The 22,197-nt window shown below is 48.4% G+C and overlaps 1 protein-coding gene across 1 annotated transcript in view; it reads right to left on the bottom strand.

Annotated features, from left to right (window-relative positions):
• The window catches only part of gli2a (GLI family zinc finger 2a), an 89,672-nt gene that overhangs the window by 26,933 nt on the left and 40,542 nt on the right, over window positions 1–22,197 (bottom strand). The gene's annotated exons all lie outside the window — the stretch shown is intronic.

Below are 22,197 nucleotides of genomic sequence, written 5' to 3' on the forward strand. Positions count from 1 at the left end.
ACTGAAAGGACTGGTTATAGTGGGACAGAGATACTGAAAGGACTGGTTATAGTGGGACAGAGAAGCTGAGTGGACTGGTTATAGTGGGACAGAGAGACTGAGTGGACTAGTTATAGTGGGACAGACAGGCTGAGTGGACTTGTTATAGTGGGACAGAGAGACTGAGTGGACTGGTTATAGTGGGACAGAGAGACTGAGTGGACTTGTTATAGTGGGACAGAGAGACTGAAAGGACTGGTTATAGTGGGACAGGGAGACTGAAAGGACTGGTTATAGTGGGACAGAGAGACTGAGTGGACTTGTTATAGTGGGACAGAGAGGCTGAAAGGACTGGTTATAGTGGGACAGAGAGACTGAAAGGACTGGTTATAGTGGGACAGAGATACTGAAAGGACTGGTTATAGTGGGACAGAGAAGCTGAGTGGACTGGTTATAGTGGGACAGAGAGATTGAGTGGACTGGTTATAGTGGGACAGACAGGCTGAGTGGACTTGTTATAGTGGGACAGAGAGACTGAGTGGACTGGTTATAGTGGGACAGAGAGACTGAGTGGACTTGTTATAGTGGGACAGAGAGGCTGAAAGGACTGGTTATAGTGGGACAGAGAGACTAAAAGGACTGGTTATAGTGGGACAGAGAAGCTGAGTGTACTGGTTATAGTGGGACAGAGAGACTGAGTGGACTAGTTATAGTGGGACAGACAGGCTGAGTGGACTTGTTATAGTGGGACAGAGAGACTGAGTGGACTGGTTATAGTGGGACAGAGAGACTGAGTGGACTGGTTATAGTGGGACAGAGAGACTGAGTGGACTTGTTATAGTGGGACAGAGAGACTGAAAGGACTGGTTATAGTGGGACAGGGAGACTGAAAGGACTGGTTATAGTGGGACAGAGAGACTGAGTGGACTTGTTATAGTGGGACAGAGAGGCTGAAAGGACTGGTTATAGTGGGACAGAGAGACTGAAAGGACTGGTTATAGTGGGACAGAGATACTGAAAGGACTGGTTATAGTGGGACAGAGAAGCTGAGTGGACTGGTTATAGTGGGACAGAGAGATTGAGTGGACTGGTTATAGTGGGACAGACAGGCTGAGTGGACTTGTTATAGTGGGACAGAGAGACTGAGTGGACTGGTTATAGTGGGACAGAGAGACTGAGTGGACTTGTTATAGTGGGACAGAGAGGCTGAAAGGACTGGTTATAGTGGGACAGAGAGACTGAAAGGACTGGTTATAGTGGGACAGAGAAGCTGAGTGGACTGGTTATAGTGGGACAGAGAGATTGAGTGGACTGGTTATAGTGGGACAGAGAGACTGAGTGGACTGGTTATAGTGGGACAGAGAGACTGAGTGGACTGGTTATAGTGGGACAGAGAGACTGAGTGGACTTGTTATAGTGGGACAGAGAGACTGAAAGGACTAGTTATAGTGGGACAGGGAGACTGAAAGGACTGGTTATAGTGGGACAGAGAGACTGAGTGGACTTGTTATAGTGGGACAGAGAGGCTGAAAGGACTGGTTATAGTGGGACAGAGAGACTGAAAGGACTGGTTATAGTGGGACAGAGATACTGAAAGGACTGGTTATAGTGGGACAGAGAAGCTGAGTGGACTGGTTATAGTGGGACAGAGAGATTGAGTGGACTGGTTATAGTGGGACAGACAGGCTGAGTGGACTTGTTATAGTGGGACAGAGAGACTGAGTGGACTAGTTATAGTGGGACAGAGAGACTGAGTGGACTTGTTATAGTGGGACAGAGAGGCTGAAAGGACTGGTTATAGTGGGACAGAGAGACTGAAAGGACTTGTTATAGTGGGACAGAGAGACTGAAAGGACTGGTTATAGTGGGACAGAGAAGCTGAGTGGACTGGTTATAGTGGGACAGAGAGATTGAGTGGACTGGTTATAGTGGGACAGAGAGACTGAGTGGACTTGTTATAGTGGGACAGAGAGACTGAGTGGACTGGTTATAGTGGGACAGAGAGACTGAGTGGACTTGTTATAGTGGGACAGAGAGACTGAAAGGACTGGTTATAGTGGGACAGGGAGACTGAAAGGACTGGTTATAGTGGGACAGAGAGACTGAGTGGACTTGTTATAGTGGGACAGAGAGGCTGAAAGGACTGGTTATAGTGGGACAGAGAGACTGAAAGGACTGGTTATAGTGGGACAGAGATACTGAAAGGACTGGTTATAGTGGGACAGAGAAGCTGAGTGGACTGGTTATAGTGGGACAGAGAGATTGAGTGGACTGGTTATAGTGGGACAGACAGGCTGAGTGTACTGGTTATAGTGGGACAGAGAGACTGAGTGGACTTGTTATAGTGGGACAGAGAGACTGAAAGGACTGGTTATAGTGGGACAGGGAGACTGAAAGGACTGGTTATAGTGGGACAGAGAGACTGAGTGGACTTGTTATAGTGGGACAGAGAGGCTGAAAGGACTGGTTATAGTGGGACAGAGAGACTGAAAGGACTGGTTATAGTGGGACAGGGAGACTGAAAGGACTGGTTATAGTGGGACAGACAGGCTGAGTGGACTTGTTATAGTGGGACAGAGAGACTAAGTGGACTGGTTATAGTGGGACAGAGAGACTGAGTGGACTGGTTATAGTGGGACAGAGAGACTGAGTGGACTGGTTATAGTGGGACAGAGAGACTGAGTGGACTTGTTATAGTGGGACAGAGAGGCTGAAAGGACTGGTTATAGTGGGACAGAGATACTGAAATGACTGGTTATAGTGGGACAGAGAGACTGAAAGGACTGGTTATAGTGGGACAGAGATACTGAAAGGACTGGTTATAGTGGGACAGGGAGACTGAAAGGACTGGTTATAGTGGGACAGAGAGGCTGAAAGGACTGGTTATAGTGGGACAGAGATACTGAAAGGACTGGTTATAGTGGGACAGGGAGACTGAAAGGACTGGTTATAGTGGGACAGAGAGACTGAGTGGACTTGTTATAGTGGGACAGAGAGGCTGAAAGGACTGGTTATAGTGGGACAGAGAGACTGAAAGGACTGGTTATAGTGGGACAGAGATACTGAAATGACTGGTTATAGTGGGACAGAGAGGCTGAGTGGACTTGTTATAGTGGGACAGAGATACTGAAAGGACTGGTTATAGTGGGACAGAGAGGCTGAGTGGACTTGTTATCGTGGGACAGAGAGACTGAAAGGACTGGTTATAGTGGGACAGAGAAGCTGAGTGGACTGGTTATAGTGGGACAGAGAGATTGAGTGGACTGGTTATAGTGGGACAGACAGGCTGAGTGGACTTGTTATAGTGGGACAGAGAGACTGAGTGGACTGGTTATAGTGGGACAGAGAGACTGAAAGGACTGGTTATAGTGGGACAGAGAGGCTGAGTGGACTTGTTATAGTGGGACAGAGAGACTGAAAGGACTGGTTATAGTGGGACAGGGAGACTGAAAGGACTGGTTTTTGTGGGACAGAGAGACTGAGTGGACTTGTTATAGTGGGACAGAGAGGCTGAAAGGACTGGTTATAGTGGGACAGAGAGACTGAAAGGACTGGTTATAGTGAGACAGAGATACTGAAAGGACTGGTTATAGTGGGACAGAGAAGCTGAGTGGACTGGTTATAGTGGGACAGAGAGACTGAGTGGACTGGTTATAGTGGGACAGACAGGCTGAGTGGACTTGTTATAGTGGGACAAAGAGAGACTGAGTGGACTGGTTATAGTGGGACAGAGAGACTGAGTGGACTGGTTAAAGTGGGACAGAGAGACTGAGTGGACTTGTTATAGTGGGACAGAGAGACTGAAAGGACTGGTTATAGTGGGACAGAGAGGCTGAAAGGACTGGTTATAGTGGGACAGAGAGACTGAAATGACTGGTTATAGTGGGACAGAGATACTGAAAGGACTGCTTATAGTGGGACAGAGAAGCTGAGTGGACTGGTTATAGTGGGACAGAGAGACTGAGTGGACTGGTTATAGTGGGACAGAGAGACTGAAAGGACTGGTTATAGTGGGACAGAGAGACTGAAAGGACTGGTTATAGTGGGACAGAGAGACTGAGTGGACTGGTTATAGTGGGACAGAGAGACTGAAAGGACTGGTTATAGTGGGACAGAGAGGCTGAGTGGACTGGTTATAGTGGGACAGAGAGACTGAAAGGACTGGTTATAGTTGGACAGAGAGACTGAGTGGACTTGTTATAGTGGGACAGAGAGACTGAGTGGACTTGTTATAGTGGGACAGAGAGACTGAATGGACTGGTTATAGTGGGACAGAGAGGCTGAGTGTACTGGTTATAGTGGGACAGAGAGACTGAAAGGACTGGTTATAGTTGGACAGAGAGACTGAGTGGACTTGTTATAGTGGGACAGAGAGACTGAGTGGACTTGTTATAGTGGGACAGAGAGACTGAGTGGACTTGTTATAGTGGGACAGAGAGACTGAGTGGACTGGTTATAGTGGGGCAGAGAGGCTGAGTGGACTTGTTATAGTGGGACAGAGAGACTGAAAGGACTGGTTATAGTGGGACAGAGAGGCTGAAATGACTGGTTATAGTGGGACAGAGAGACTGAAATGACTGGTTATAGTGGGATAGAGATACTGAAAGGACTGGTTATAGTGGGACAGAGAAGCTGAGTGGACTGGTTATAGTGGGACAGAGAGACTGAAAGGACTGGTTATAGTGGGACAGAGAGACTGAAAGGACTGGTTATAGTGGGACAGAGAGACTGAGTGGACTGGTTATAGTGGGACAGAGAGACTGAAAGGACTGGTTATAGTGGGACAGAGAGGCTGAGTGGACTGGTTATAGTGGGACAGAGAGACTGAAAGGACTGGTTATAGTTGGACAGAGAGACTGAGTGGACTTGTTATAGTGGGACAGAGAGACTGAGTGGACTTGTTATAGTGGGACAGAGAGGCTGAAAGGACTGGTTATAGTGGGACAGAGAGGCTGAGTGTACTGGTTATAGTGGGACAGAGAGACTGAGTGGACTGGTTATAGTGGGACAGAGAGACTGAAAGGACTGGTTATAGTGGGACAGAGAGGCTGAAAGGACTGGTTATAGTGGGACAGAGATACTGAAAGGACTGGTTATAGTGGGACAGGGAGACTGAAAGGACTGGTTTTTGTGGGACAGAGAGACTGAGTGGACTTGTTATAGTGGGACAGATAGGCTGAAAGGACTGGTTATAGTGGGACAGAGAGACTGAAAGGACTGGTTATAGTGAGACAGAGATACTGAAAGGACTGGTTATAGTGGGACAGAGAAGCTGAGTGGACTGGTTATAGTGGGACAGAGAGACTGAAAGGACTGGTTATAGTGGGACAGACAGGCTGAGTGGACTTGTTATAGTGGGACAGAGAGACTGAGTGGACTGGTTATAGTGGGACAGAGAGACTGAGTGGACTGGTTATAGTGGGACAGAGAGACTGAGTGGACTTGTTATAGTGGGACAGAGAGACTGAGTGGACTGGTCATAGTGGGACAGAGAGGCTGAAAGGACTGGTTATAGTGGGACAGAGAGACTGAAATGACTGGTTATAGTGGGACAGAGATACTGAAAGGACTGGTTATAGTGGGACAGAGAAGCTGAGTGGACTGGTTATAGTGGGACAGAGAGACTGAGTGGACTGGTTATAGTGGGACAGAGAGACTGAAAGGACTGGTTATAGTGGGACAGAGAGACTGAAAGGACTGGTTATAGTGGGACAGAGAGACTGAGTGGACTGGTTATAGTGGGACAGAGAGACTGAAAGGACTGGTTATAGTGGGACAGAGAGGCTGAGTGGACTGGTTATAGTGAGACAGAGATACTGAAAGGACTGGTGATAGTGGGACAGAGAAGCTGAGTGGACTGGTTATAGTGGGACAGAGAGACTGAGTGGACTGGTTATAGTGGGACAGACAGGCTGAGTGGACTTGTTATAGTGGGACAGAGAGACTGAGTGGACTGGTTATAGTGGGACAGAGAGACTGAGTGGACTGGTTAAAGTGGGACAGAGAGACTGAGTGGACTTGTTATAGTGGGACAGAGAGACTGAGTGGACTGGTTATAGTGGGACAGAGAGGCTGAAAGGACTGGTTATAGTGGGACAGAGAGACTGAAATGACTGGTTATAGTGGGACAGAGATACTGAAAGGACTGGTTATAGTGGGACAGAGAAGCTGAGTGGACTGGTTATAGTGGGACAGAGAGACTGAGTGGACTGGTTATAGTGGGACAGAGAGACTGAAAGGACTGGTTATAGTGGGACAGAGAGACTGAAAGGACTGGTTATAGTGGGACAGAGAGGCTGAAAGGACTGGTTATAGTGGAACAGAGATACTGAAAGGACTGGTTATAGTGGGACAGAGAAGCTGAGTGGACTGGTTATAGTGGGACAGAGAGACTGAGTGGACTGGTTATAGTGGGACAGAGAGACTGAAAGGACTGGTTATAGTGGGACAGAGAGACTGAAAGGACTGGTTATAGTGGGACAGAGAGACTGAGTGGACTGGTTATAGTGGGACAGAGAGACTGAAAGGACTGGTTATAGTGGGACAGAGAGAATGAGTGGACTGGTTATAGTGGGACAGAGAGACTGAGTGGACTTGTTATAGTGGGAGAGAGAGACTGAGTGGACTGGTTATAGTGGGACAGAGAGGCTGAGTGGACTGGTTATAGTGGGACAGAGAGATTGAGTGGACTGGTTATAGTGGGACAGAGAGACTGAAAGGACTGGTTATAGTTGGACAGAGAGACTGAGTGGACTGGTTATAGTGGGACAGAGAGGCTGAGTGGACTGGTTATAGTGGGACAGAGAGACTGAGTGGACTGGTTATAGTGGGACAGAGAGACTGAAAGGACTGGTTATAGTGGGATAGAGAGACTGAAAGGACTGGTTATAGTGGGACAGAGAGACTGAGTGGACTGGTTATAGTGGGACAGAGAGGCTGAGTGGACTGGTTATAGTGGGACAGAGAGGCTCAGTGGACTGGTTATAGTGGGACAGAGAGACTGAGTGGACTGGTTATAGTGGGACAGAGAGACTGAAAGGACTGGTTATAGTGGGACAGAGAGGCTGAGTGGACTGGTTATAGTGGGACAGAGAGGCTGAGTGGACTGGGTATAGTGGGACAGAGAGGCTGAGTGGACTGGTTATAGTGGGACAGAGAGACTGAGTGGACTGGTTATAGTGGGACAGAGAGACTGAGTGGACTGGTTATAGTGGGACAGAGAGACTGAGTGGACTGGTTATAGTGGGACAGAGAGACTGAAAGGACTGGTTATAGTGGGACAGAGAGGCTGAAAGGACTGGTTATAGTGGGACAGAGAGACTGAAATGACTGGTTATAGTGGGACAGAGATACTGAAAGGACTGGTTATAGTGGGACAGAGAAGCTGAGTGGACTGGTTATAGTGGGACAGAGAGACTGAGTGGACTTGTTATAGTGGGACAGAGAGACTGAAAGGACTGGTTATAGTGGGACAGAGAGGCTGAAAGGACTGGTTATAGTGGGACAGAGAGACTGAAATGACTGGTTATAGTGGGACAGAGATACTGAAAGGACTGGTTATAGTGGGACAGAGAAGCTGAGTGGACTGGTTATAGTGGGACAGAGAGACTGAGTGGACTGGTTATAGTGGGACAGAGAGACTGAAAGGACTGGTTATAGTGGGACAGAGAGACTGAAAGGACTGGTTATAGTGGGACAGAGAGACTGAGTGGACTGGTTATAGTGGGACAGAGAGACTGAAAGGACTGGTTATAGTGGGACAGAGAGGCTGAGTGGACTGGTTATAGTGGGACAGAGAGACTGAAAGGACTGGTTATAGTTGGACAGAGAGACTGAATGGACTTGTTATAGTGGGACAGAGAGACTGAGTGGACTTGTTATAGTGGGACAGAGAGGCTGAAAGGACTGGTTATAGTGGGACAGAGAGGCTGAGTGTACTGGTTATAGTGGGACAGAGAGACTGAGTGGACTGGTTATAGTGGGACAGAGAGACTGAAAGGACTGGTTATAGTGGGACAGAGAGGCTGAAAGGACTGGTTATAGTGGGACAGAGATACTGAAAGGACTGGTTATAGTGGGACAGGGAGACTGAAAGGACTGGTTTTTGTGGGACAGAGAGACTGAGTGGACTTGTTATAGTGGGACAGATAGGCTGAAAGGACTGGTTATAGTGGGACAGAGAGACTGAAAGGACTGGTTATAGTGAGACAGAGATACTGAAAGGACTGGTTATAGTGGGACAGAGAAGCTGAGTGGACTGGTTATAGTGGGACAGATAGACTGAAAGGACTGGTTATAGTGGGACAGACAGGCTGAGTGGACTTGTTATAGTGGGACAGAGAGACTGAGTGGACTGGTTATAGTGGGACAGAGAGACTGAGTGGACTGGTTATAGTGGGACAGAGAGACTGAGTGGACTTGTTATAGTGGGACAGAGAGACTGAAAGGACTGGTTATAGTGGGACAGAGAGGCTGAAAGGACTGGTTATAGTGGGACAGAGAAGCTGAGTGGACTGGTTATAGTGGGACAGAGAGACTGAGTGGACTGGTTATAGTGGGACAGAGAGACTGAAAGGACTGGTTATAGTGGGACAGAGAGACTGAAAGGACTGGTTATAGTGGGACAGAGAGACTGAGTGGACTGGTTATAGTGGGACAGAGAGACTGAAAGGACTGGTTATAGTGGGACAGAGAGGCTGAGTGGACTGGTTATAGTGAGACAGAGATACTGAAAGGACTGGTTATAGTGGGACAGAGAAGCTGAGTGGACTGGTTATAGTGGGACAGAGAGACTGAGTGGACTGGTTATAGTGGGACAGACAGGCTGAGTGGACTTGTTATAGTGGGACAGAGAGACTGAGTGGACTGGTTATAGTGGGACAGAGAGACTGAGTGGACTGGTTAAAGTGGGACAGAGAGACTGAGTGGACTTGTTATAGTGGGACAGAGAGACTGAAAGGACTGGTTATAGTGGGAGAGAGAGGCTGAAAGGACTGGTTATAGTGGGACAGAGAGACTGAAATGACTGGTTATAGTGGGACAGAGATACTGAAAGGACTGGTTATAGTGGGACAGAGAAGCTGAGTGGACTGGTTATAGTGGGACAGAGAGACTGAGTGGACTGGTTATAGTGGGACAGAGAGACTGAAAGGACTGGTTATAGTGGGACAGAGAGACTGAAAGGACTGGTTATAGTGGGACAGAGAGGCTGAAAGGACTGGTTATAGTGGGACAGAGATACTGAAAGGACTGGTTATAGTGGGACAGGGAGACTGAAAGGACTGGTTTTTGTGGGACAGAGAGACTGAGTGGACTTGTTATAGTGGGACAGATAGGCTGAAAGGACTGGTTATAGTGGGACAGAGAGACTGAAAGGACTGGTTATAGTGAGACAGAGATACTGAAAGGACTGGTTATAGTGGGACAGAGAAGCTGAGTGGACTGGTTATAGTGGGACAGATAGACTGAAAGGACTGGTTATAGTGGGACAGACAGGCTGAGTGGACTTGTTATAGTGGGACAGAGAGACTGAGTGGACTGGTTATAGTGGGACAGAGAGACTGAGTGGACTGGTTATAGTGGGACAGAGAGACTGAGTGGACTTGTTATAGTGGGACAGAGAGACTGAAAGGACTGGTTATAGTGGGACAGAGAGGCTGAAAGGACTGGTTATAGTGGGACAGAGAAGCTGAGTGGACTGGTTATAGTGGGACAGAGAGACTGAGTGGACTGGTTATAGTGGGACAGAGAGACTGAAAGGACTGGTTATAGTGGGACAGAGAGACTGAAAGGACTGGTTATAGTGGGACAGAGAGACTGAGTGGACTGGTTATAGTGGGACAGAGAGACTGAAAGGACTGGTTATAGTGGGACAGAGAGGCTGAGTGGACTGGTTATAGTGAGACAGAGATACTGAAAGGACTGGTTATAGTGGGACAGAGAAGCTGAGTGGACTGGTTATAGTGGGACAGAGAGACTGAGTGGACTGGTTATAGTGGGACAGACAGGCTGAGTGGACTTGTTATAGTGGGACAGAGAGACTGAGTGGACTGGTTATAGTGGGACAGAGAGACTGAGTGGACTGGTTAAAGTGGGACAGAGAGACTGAGTGGACTTGTTATAGTGGGACAGAGAGACTGAAAGGACTGGTTATAGTGGGAGAGAGAGGCTGAAAGGACTGGTTATAGTGGGACAGAGAGACTGAAATGACTGGTTATAGTGGGACAGAGATACTGAAAGGACTGGTTATAGTGGGACAGAGAAGCTGAGTGGACTGGTTATAGTGGGACAGAGAGACTGAGTGGACTGGTTATAGTGGGACAGAGAGACTGAAAGGACTGGTTATAGTGGGACAGAGAGACTGAAAGGACTGGTTATAGTGGGACAGAGAGGCTGAAAGGACTGGTTATAGTGGGACAGAGATACTGAAAGGACTGGTTATAGTGGGACAGAGAAGCTGAGTGGACTGGTTATAGTGGGACAGAGAGACTGAGTGGACTGGTTATAGTGGGACAGAGAGACTGAAAGGACTGGTTATAGTGGGACAGAGAGACTGAAAGGACTGGTTATAGTGGGACAGAGAGACTGAGTGGACTGGTTATAGTGGGACAGAGAGACTGAAAGGACTGGTTATAGTGGGACAGAGAGGCTGAGTGGACTGGTTATAGTGGGACAGAGAGAATGAGTGGACTGGTTATAGTGGGACAGAGAGACTGAGTGGACTTGTTATAGTGGGACAGAGAGACTGAGTGGACTGGTTATAGTGGGACAGAGAGATTGAGTGGACTGGTTATAGTGGGACAGAGAGACTGAAAGGACTGGTTATAGTTGGACAGAGAGACTGAGTGGACTTGTTATAGTGGGACAGAGAGACTGAGTGGACTGGTTATAGTGGGACAGAGAGGCTGAGTGGACTGGTTATAGTGGGACAGAGAGACTGAGTGGACTGGTTATAGTGGGACAGAGAGACTGAAAGGACTGGTTATAGTGGGATAGAGAGACTGAAAGGACTGGTTATAGTGGGACAGAGAGACTGAGTGGACTGGTTATAGTGGGACAGAGAGGCTGAGTGGACTGGTTATAGTGGGACAGAGAGGCTCAGTGGACTGGTTATAGTGGGACAGAGAGACTGAGTGGACTGGTTATAGTGGGACAGAGAGACTGAAAGGACTGGTTATAGTGGGACAGAGAGGCTGAGTGGACTGGGTATAGTGGGACAGAGAGGCTGAGTGGACTGGTTATAGTGGGACAGAGAGGCTGAGTGGACTGGTTATAGTGGGACAGAGAGACTGAATGGACTGGTTATAGTGGGACAGAGAGACTGAGTGGAGTGGTTATAGTGGGACAGAGAGACTGAGTGGACTGGTTATAGTGGGACAGATAGGCTGAGTGGACTGGTTATAGTGGGACAGAGAGACTGAGAGGACTGGTTATAGTGGGACAGAGAGACTGAGTGGACTGGTTATAGTGGGACAGAGATACTGAAAGGACTGGTTATAGTGGGACAGAGAAGCTGAGTGGACTGGTTATAGTGGGACAGAGAGACTGAGTGGACTTGTTATAGTGGGACAGAGAGACTGAAAGGACTGGTTATAGTGGGACAGAGAGGCTGAAAGGACTGGTTATAGTGGGACAGAGAGACTGAAATGACTGGTTATAGTGGGACAGAGATACTGAAAGGACTGGTTATAGTGGGACAGAGAAGCTGAGTGGACTGGTTATAGTGGGACAGAGAGACTGAGTGGACTGGTTATAGTGGGACAGAGAGACTGAAAGGACTGGTTATAGTGGGACAGAGAGACTGAAAGGACTGGTTATAGTGGGACAGAGAGACTGAGTGGACTGGTTATAGTGGGACAGAGAGACTGAAAGGACTGGTTATAGTGGGACAGAGAGGCTGAGTGGACTGGTTATAGTGGGACAGAGAGACTGAAAGGACTGGTTATAGTTGGACAGAGAGACTGAATGGACTTGTTATAGTGGGACAGAGAGACTGAGTGGACTTGTTATAGTGGGACAGAGAGGCTGAAAGGACTGGTTATAGTGGGACAGAGAGGCTGAGTGTACTGGTTATAGTGGGACAGAGAGACTGAGTGGACTGGTTATAGTGGGACAGAGAGACTGAAAGGACTGGTTATAGTGGGACAGAGAGGCTGAAAGGACTGGTTATAGTGGGACAGAGATACTGAAAGGACTGGTTATAGTGGGACAGGGAGACTGAAAGGACTGGTTTTTGTGGGACAGAGAGACTGAGTGGACTTGTTATAGTGGGACAGATAGGCTGAAAGGACTGGTTATAGTGGGACAGAGAGACTGAAAGGACTGGTTATAGTGAGACAGAGATACTGAAAGGACTGGTTATAGTGGGACAGAGAAGCTGAGTGGACTGGTTATAGTGGGACAGATAGACTGAAAGGACTGGTTATAGTGGGACAGACAGGCTGAGTGGACTTGTTATAGTGGGACAGAGAGACTGAGTGGACTGGTTATAGTGGGACAGAGAGACTGAGTGGACTGGTTATAGTGGGACAGAGAGACTGAGTGGACTTGTTATAGTGGGACAGAGAGACTGAAAGGACTGGTTATAGTGGGACAGAGAGGCTGAAAGGACTGGTTATAGTGGGACAGAGAAGCTGAGTGGACTGGTTATAGTGGGACAGAGACACTGAGTGGACTGGTTATAGTGGGACAGAGAGACTGAAAGGACTGGTTATAGTGGGACAGAGAGACTGAAAGGACTGGTTATAGTGGGACAGAGAGACTGAGTGGACTGGTTATAGTGGGACAGAGAGACTGAAAGGACTGGTTATAGTGGGACAGAGAGGCTGAGTGGACTGGTTATAGTGAGACAGAGATACTGAAAGGACTGGTTATAGTGGGACAGAGAAGCTGAGTGGACTGGTTATAGTGGGACAGAGAGACTGAGTGGACTGGTTATAGTGGGACAGACAGGCTGAGTGGACTTGTTATAGTGGGACAGAGAGACTGAGTGGACTGGTTATAGTGGGACAGAGAGACTGAGTGGACTGGTTAAAGTGGGACAGAGAGACTGAGTGGACTTGTTATAGTGGGACAGAGAGACTGAAAGGACTGGTTATAGTGGGACAGAGAGGCTGAAAGGACTGGTTATAGTGGGACAGAGAGACTGAAATGACTGGTTATAGTGGGACAGAGATACTGAAAGGACTGGTTATAGTGGGACAGAGAAGCTGAGTGGACTGGTTATAGTGGGACAGAGAGACTGAGTGGACTGGTTATAGTGGGACAGAGAGACTGAAAGGACTGGTTATAGTGGGACAGAGAGACTGAAAGGACTGGTTATAGTGGGACAGAGAGGCTGAAAGGACTGGTTATAGTGGGACAGAGATACTGAAAGGACTGGTTATAGTGGGACAGAGAAGCTGAGTGGACTGGTTATAGTGGGACAGAGAGACTGAGTGGACTGGTTATAGTGGGACAGAGAGACTGAAAGGACTGGTTATAGTGGGACAGAGAGACTGAAAGGACTGGTTATAGTGGGACAGAGAGACTGAGTGGACTGGTTATAGTGGGACAGAGAGACTGAAAGGACTGGTTATAGTGGGACAGAGAGGCTGAGTGGACTGGTTATAGTGGGACAGAGAGAATGAGTGGACTGGTTATAGTGGGACAGAGAGACTGAGTGGACTTGTTATAGTGGGACAGAGAGACTGAGTGGACTGGTTATAGTGGGACAGAGAGGCTGAGTGGACTGGTTATAGTGGGACAGAGAGATTGAGTGGACTGGTTATAGTGGGACAGAGAGACTGAAAGGACTGGTTATAGTTGGACAGAGAGACTGAGTGGACTTGTTATAGTGGGACAGAGAGACTGAGTGGACTGGTTATAGTGGGACAGAGAGGCTGAGTGGACTGGTTATAGTGGGACAGAGAGACTGAGTGGACTGGTTATAGTGGGACAGAGAGACTGAAAGGACTGGTTATAGTGGGATAGAGAGACTGAAAGGACTGGTTATAGTGGGACAGAGAGACTGAGTGGACTGGTTATAGTGGGACAGAGAGGCTGAGTGGACTGGTTATAGTGGGACAGAGAGGCTCAGTGGACTGGTTATAGTGGGACAGAGAGACTGAGTGGACTGGTTATAGTGGGACAGAGAGACTGAAAGGACTGGTTATAGTGGGACAGAGAGGCTGAGTGGACTGGGTATAGTGGGACAGAGAGGCTGAGTGGACTGGTTATAGTGGGACAGAGAGGCTGAGTGGACTGGTTATAGTGGGACAGAGAGACTGAATGGACTGGTTATAGTGGGACAGAGAGACTGAGTGGAGTGGTTATAGTGGGACAGAGAGACTGAGTGGACTGGTTATAGTGGGACAGATAGGCTGAGTGGACTGGTTATAGTGGGACAGAGAGGCTGAGTGGACTGGTTATAGTGGGACAGAGAGACTGAGAGGACTGTTATAGTGGGACAGAGAGACTGAGTGGACTGGTTATAGTGGGACAGAGAGGCTGAGTGGACTGGTTATAGTGGGACAGAGAGGCTGAGTGGACTGGTTATAGTGGGACAGAGAGACTGAGTGGACTGGTTATAGTGGGACAGGGAGACTGAAAGGACTGGTTATAGTGGGACAGAGAGACTGAGAGGACTGGTTATAGTGGGACAGAGAGACTGTGTGGACTGGTTATAGTGGGACAGAGAGGCTGAGTGGACTGGTTATAGTGGGACAGAGAGACTGAGTGGACTGGTTATAGTGGGACAGAGAGGCTGAGTGGACTGGTTATAGTGGGACAGAGAGACTGAATGGACTGGTTATAGTGGGACAGAGAGACTGAGTGGACTGGTTATAGTGGGACAGAGAGACTGAGTGGACTGGTTATAGTGGGACAGATAGGCTGAGTGGACTGGTTATAGTGGGACAGAGAGGCTGAGTGGACTGGTTATAGTGGGACAGAGAGACTGAGAGGACTGGTTATAGTGGGACAGAGAGACTGAGTGGACTGGTTATAGTGGGACAGAGAGGCTGAGTGGACTGGTTATAGTGGGACAGAGAGGCTGAGTGGACTGGTTATAGTGGGACAGAGAGACTGAGTGGACTGGTTATAGTGGGACAGAGAGACTGAGGGGACTGGTTATAGTGGGACAGAGAGACTGAAAGGACTGGTTATAGTGGGACAGAGAGACTGAGAGGACTGGTTATAGTGGGACAGAGAGACTGTGTGGACTGGTTATAGTGGGACAGAGAGGCTGAGTGGACTGGTTATAGTGGGACAGAGAGACTGAGTGGACTGGTTATAGTGGGACAGAGAGGCTGAGTGGACTGGTTATAGTGGGACAGAGAGACTGAATGGACTGGTTATAGTGGGACAGAGAGACTGAGTGGAGTGGTTATAGTGGGACAGAGAGACTGAGTGGACTGGTTATAGTGGGACAGATAGGCTGAGTGGACTGGTTATAGTGGGACAGAGAGGCTGAGTGGACTGGTTATAGTGGGACAGAGAGACTGAGAGGACTGGTTATAGTGGGACAGAGAGACTGAGTGGACTGGTTATAGTGGGACAGAGAGACTGAGTGGACTGGTTATAGTGGGACAGAGAGACTGAGTGGACTGGTTATAGTGGGACAGAGAGACTGAAAGGACTGGTTATAGTGGGACAGAGAGACTGAGAGGACTGGTTATAGTGGGACAGAGAGACTGAGTGGACTGGTTATAGTGGGACAGAGAGACTGAGTGGACTGGTTATAGTGGGACAGAGAGACTGAAAGGACTGGTTATAGTGGGACAGAGAGACTGAGAGGACTGGTTATAGTGGGACAGAGAGACTGTGTGGACTGGTTATAGTGGGACAGAGAGGCTGAGTGGACTGGTTATAGTGGGACAGAGAGACTGAGTGGACTGGTTATAGTGGGACAGAGAGGCTGAGTGGACTGGTTATAGTGGGACAGAGAGACTGAATGGACTGGTTATAGTGGGACAGAGAGACTGAGTGGAGTGGTTATAGTGGGACAGAGAGACTGAGTGGACTGGTTATAGTGGGACAGATAGGCTGAGTGGACTGGTTATAGTGGGACAGAGAGGCTGAGTGGACTGGTTATAGTGGGACAGAGAGACTGAGAGGACTGGTTATAGTGGGACAGAGAGACTGAGTGGACTGGTTATAGTGGGACAGAGAGGCTGAGTGGACTGGTTATAGTGGGACAGAGAGACTGAAAGGACTGGTTATAGTGGGACAGAGAGACTGAAAGGACTGGTTATAGTGGGACAGAGAGACTGAGTGGACTGGTTATAGTGGGACAGAGAGACTGAAAGGACTGGTTATAGTGGGACAGAGAGGCTGAGTGGACTGGTTATAGTGGGACAGAGAGAATGAGTGGACTGGTTATAGTGGGACAGAGAGACTGAGTGGACTTGTTATAGTGGGACAGAGAGACTGAGTGGACTGGTTATAGTGGGACAGAGAGGCTGAGTGGACTGGTTATAGTGGGACAGAGAGATTGAGTGGACTGGTTATAGTGGGACAGAGAGACTGAAAGGACTGGTTATAGTTGGACAGAGAGACTGAGTGGACTTGTTATAGTGGGACAGAGAGACTGAGTGGACTGGTTATAGTGGGACAGAGAGGCTGAGTGGACTGGTTATAGTGGGACAGAGAGACTGAGTGGACTGGTTATAGTGGGACAGAGAGACTGAAAGGACTGGTTATAGTGGGATAGAGAGACTGAAAGGACTGGTTATAGTGGGACAGAGAGACTGAGTGGACTGGTTATAGTGGGACAGAGAGGCTGAGTGGACTGGTTATAGTGGGACAGAGAGGCTCAGTGGACTGGTTATAGTGGGACAGAGAGACTGAGTGGACTGGTTATAGTGGGACAGAGAGACTGAAAGGACTGGTTATAGTGGGACAGAGAGGCTGAGTGGACTGGGTATAGTGGGACAGAGAGGCTGAGTGGACTGGTTATAGTGGGACAGAGAGGCTGAGTGGACTGGTTATAGTGGGACAGAGAGACTGAATGGACTGGTTATAGTGGGACAGAGAGACTGAGTGGAGTGGTTATAGTGGGACAGAGAGACTGAGTGGACTGGTTATAGTGGGACAGATAGGCTGAGTGGACTGGTTATAGTGGGACAGAGAGGCTGAGTGGACTGGTTATAGTGGGACAGAGAGACTGAGAGGACTGGTTATAGTGGGACAGAGAGACTGAGTGGACTGGTTATAGTGGGACAGAGAGGCTGAGTGGACTGGTTATAGTGGGACAGAGAGGCTGAGTGGACTGGTTATAGTGGGACAGAGAGACTGAGTGGACTGGTTATAGTGGGACAGGGAGACTGAAAGGACTGGTTATAGTGGGACAGAGAGACTGAGAGGACTGGTTATAGTGGGACAGAGAGACTGTGTGGACTGGTTATAGTGGGACAGAGAGGATGAGTGGACTGGTTATAGTGGGACAGAGAGACTGAGTGGACTGGTTATAGTGGGACAGAGAGGCTGAGTGGACTGGTTATAGTGGGACAGAGAGACTGAATGGACTGGTTATAGTGGGACAGAGAGACTGAGTGGACTGGTTATAGTGGGACAGAGAGACTGAGTGGACTGGTTATAGTGGGACAGATAGGCTGAGTGGACTGGTTATAGTGGGACAGAGAGGCTGAGTGGACTGGTTATAGTGGGACAGAGAGACTGAGAGGACTGGTTATAGTGGGACAGAGAGACTGAGTGGACTGGTTATAGTGGGACAGAGAGGCTGAGTGGACTGGTTATAGTGGGACAGAGAGGCTGAGTGGACTGGTTATAGTGGGACAGAGAGACTGAGTGGACTGGTTATAGTGGGACAGAGAGACTGAGGGGACTGGTTATAGTGGGACAGAGAGACTGAAAGGACTGGTTATAGTGGGACAGAGAGACTGAGAGGACTGGTTATAGTGGGACAGAGAGACTGTGTGGACTGGTTATAGTGGGACAGAGAGGCTGAGTGGACTGGTTATAGTGGGACAGAGAGACTGAGTGGACTGGTTATAGTGGGACAGAGAGGCTGAGTGGACTGGTTATAGTGGGACAGAGAGACTGAATGGACTGGTTATAGTGGGACAGAGAGACTGAGTGGAGTGGTTATAGTGGGACAGAGAGACTGAGTGGACTGGTTATAGTGGGACAGATAGGCTGAGTGGACTGGTTATAGTGGGACAGAGAGGCTGAGTGGACTGGTTATAGTGGGACAGAGAGACTGAGAGGACTGGTTATAGTGGGACAGAGAGACTGAGTGGACTGGTTATAGTGGGACAGAGAGACTGAGTGGACTGGTTATAGTGGGACAGAGAGACTGAGTGGACTGGTTATAGTGGGACAGAGAGACTGAAAGGACTGGTTATAGTGGGACAGAGAGACTGAGAGGACTGGTTATAGTGGGACAGAGAGACTGAGTGGACTGGTTATAGTGGGACAGAGAGACTGAGTGGACTGGTTATAGTGGGACAGAGAGACTGAAAGGACTGGTTATAGTGGGACAGAGAGACTGAGAGGACTGGTTATAGTGGGACAGAGAGACTGTGTGGACTGGTTATAGTGGGACAGAGAGGCTGAGTGGACTGGTTATAGTGGGACAGAGAGACTGAGTGGACTGGTTATAGTGGGACAGAGAGGCTGAGTGGACTGGTTATAGTGGGACAGAGAGACTGAATGGACTGGTTATAGTGGGACAGAGAGACTGAGTGGAGTGGTTATAGTGGGACAGAGAGACTGAGTGGACTGGTTATAGTGGGACAGATAGGCTGAGTGGACTGGTTATAGTGGGACAGAGAGGCTGAGTGGACTGGTTATAGTGGGACAGAGAGACTGAGAGGACTGGTTATAGTGGGACAGAGAGACTGAGTGGACTGGTTATAGTGGGACAGAGAGGCTGAGTGGACTGGTTATAGTGGGACAGAGAGGCTGAGTGGACTGGTTATAGTGGGACAGAGAGACTGAGTGGACTGGTTATAGTGGGACAGGGAGACTGAAAGGACTGGTTATAGTGGGACAGAGAGACTGAGAGGACTGGTTATAGTGGGACAGAGAGACTGAGAGGACTGGTTATAGTGGGACAGAGAGACTGTGTGGACTGGTTATAGTGGGACAGAGAGGCTGAGTGGACTGGTTATAGTGGGACAGAGAGACTGAGTGGACTGGTTATAGTGGGACAGAGAGGCTGAGTGGACTGGTTATAGTGGGACAGAGAGGCTGAGTGGACTGGTTATAGTGGGACAGAGAGACTGAGTGGACTGGTTATAGTGGGACAGATAGGCTGAGTGGACTGGTTATAGTGGGACAGAGAGGCTGAGTGGACTGGTTATAGTGGGACAGAGAGACTGAGAGGACTGGTTATAGTGGGACAGAGAGACTGAGTGGACTGGTTATAGTGGGACAGAGAGGCTGAGTGGACTGGTTATAGTGGGACAGAGAGGCTGAGTGGACTGGTTATAGTGGGACAGAGAGACTGAGTGGACTGGTTATAGTGGGACAGGGAGACTGAAAGGACTGGTTATAGTGGGACAGAGAGACTGAGAGGACTGGTTATAGTGGGACAGAGAGACTGAGAGGACTGGTTATAGTGGGACAGAGAGACTGTGTGGACTGGTTATAGTGGGACAGAGAGGCTGAGTGGACTGGTTATAGTGGGACAGAGAGACTGAGTGGACTGGTTATAGTGGGACAGAGAGGCTGAGTGGACTGGTTATAGTGGGACAGAGAGACTGAATGGACTGGTTATAGTGGGACAGAGAGACTGAGTGGACTGGTTATAGTGGGACAGAGAGACTGAGTGGACTGGTTATAGTGGGACAGATAGGCTGAGTGGACTGGTTATAGTGGGACAGAGAGGCTGAGTGGACTGGTTATAGTGGGACAGAGAGACTGAGAGGACTGGTTATAGTGGGACAGAGAGACTGAGTGGACTGGTTATAGTGGGACAGAGAGGCTGAGTGGACTGGTTATAGTGGGACAGAGAGGCTGAGTGGACTGGTTATAGTGGGACAGAGAGACTGAGTGGACTGGTTATAGTGGGACAGAGAGACTGAGTGGACTGGTTATAGTGGGACAGAGAGACTGAAAGGACTGGTTATAGTGGGACAGAGAGACTGAGAGGACTGGTTATAGTGGGACAGAGAGACTGTGTGGACTGGTTATAGTGGGACAGAGAGGCTGAGTGGACTGGTTATAGTGGGACAGAGAGACTGAGTGGACTGGTTATAGTGGGACAGAGAGGCTGAGTGGACTGGTTATAGTGGGACAGAGAGACTGAATGGACTGGTTATAGTGGGACAGAGAGACTGAGTGGAGTGGTTATAGTGGGACAGAGAGACTGAGTGGACTGGTTATAGTGGGACAGATAGGCTGAGTGGACTGGTTATAGTGGGACAGAGAGGCTGAGTGGACTGGTTATAGTGGGACAGAGAGACTGAGAGGACTGGTTATAGTGGGACAGAGAGACTGAGTGGACTGGTTATAGTGGGACAGAGAGGCTGAGTGGACTGGTTATAGTGGGACAGAGAGGCTGAGTGGACTGGTTATAGTGGGACAGAGAGACTGAGTGGACTGGTTATAGTGGGACAGGGAGACTGAAAGGACTGGTTATAGTGGGACAGAGAGACTGAGAGGACTGGTTATAGTGGGACAGAGAGACTGAGTGGACTGGTTATAGTGGGACAGAGAGGCTGAGTGGACTGGTTATAGTGGGACAGAGAGACTGAGTGGACTGGTTATAGTGGGACAGAGAAGCTGTGCTGGCTCTCCTTTGCTGTAATGTGTGTGTTTGTGGCTGCTGCAGAGTTTATGGTGTAATATTAGACAGCTCCCTGTTGTTGCCTATGTTTTTATCTGCTGTTGATTCTGTAAGAAGTGTCATTTATTGTATGACACTAAATAGGACCTGTTGCACCCGCCGCGGTGTCCATAGCTGTTTTTATTTATTACCGTTTACTCAGAGCACATTTTAACTGACCTACTTTTTATTTTCATTCAAGCACATTCCTTTTACTTTTACTTGAGTACAATATTCGAATACTCTTTCCACTTCTGAGTATACCTTAACACATGCCTGACACCCAGGTATCCCTATCAGAGGATTCACACGTGCTCCACTAAGCTCCGTGGTTCCACAGACTTTATGTAGAGCTGTAGAGTGCCCTCCATCTGGAGCCATACCTCCCTGCCACTTTATCAGGGACAGCATCTCTTCCGCATTGCTTCTCTTGAAAAGCGGCGAGGCATTACTCGCCAGCAGCGTGTGCCTGGTGATTAATTGTTGCTGGGTGCGGGCCTGTGGCTCCTCACTTCTCCGACCTGTTGTTTGAGGGTAGCTGGGACAGGTCTGTCATCGTGTCAACTCAATAGTGCAGGGGTGACACATGTTTTTTTACTGTGCTAATTTCCATGTTTTCTCCTGTCCAGACATATATACAGACAAGCAGGGAAGTTGCACATACCGAAAAGCATATCCCTGATACACCCGCAAATCACCAGCATGCACACACTTGCCAAAACACCATAACAAGCGTGTGCCTCACTACCTTCTATCGGGGAATGTATAGGGTGCAAGACTAATTATCACGTTGGTTACATAATCAACTGTGTAAACTAAAGCGTGCATGCAGTGAGCTGCATCAAAGCAGACACAGTTGGTTTACAGTGAACAGGATACATAAATTGTGAACCTGCTCAACTCTAATCCCACCTATTTAATGTTAACTGGTCAATGATTTTCCACATCACTTGCAGTTTATTCTTCACACTGTGTACATTGCATACATCATAAGAACACTGAGGCAGAGTGTTTCCACCTTGCATGATGCTGATTGCAACCTAACAGGTATGAGAGTGTTTATGGATGGAACATGTGTGCCTGGACATTGCAAGTTATTCACACATTAGCCATTTATACGAGTGAATGACTGCGTGTGAGTATTAGTATGTGTTTCTCACACTCTGTTCCAGCGCTTGCCATTGGTAAGTAAATTGACTTAGTCCATAAGTGTGTGTAATACCTTTATGTGTACAATCTACAGCAGAAAATGTGCAACAAGTAACATAAAAGGAAACGATTCTCCAAATTCACCAGACAACGCAGCCCAGTAGGATGGCGAAAAACAGTTTAGCAACTTTAACCACCAGTAAGAAAATAAGAAGAGGAATTTGATTGACAGCTACAGTTTGTGAAGCCATCCATAGTAGGTGTACAAATAGAAAAGTAGAGCGAAGAGCAAAAATACA

This window comes from Anarhichas minor, unplaced genomic scaffold (assembly GCF_050575085.1).
Source record: "Anarhichas minor isolate MPS153535 unplaced genomic scaffold, ASM5057508v1 ptg000087l, whole genome shotgun sequence".
Lineage (NCBI taxonomy): Eukaryota > Metazoa > Chordata > Actinopteri > Perciformes > Anarhichadidae > Anarhichas > Anarhichas minor.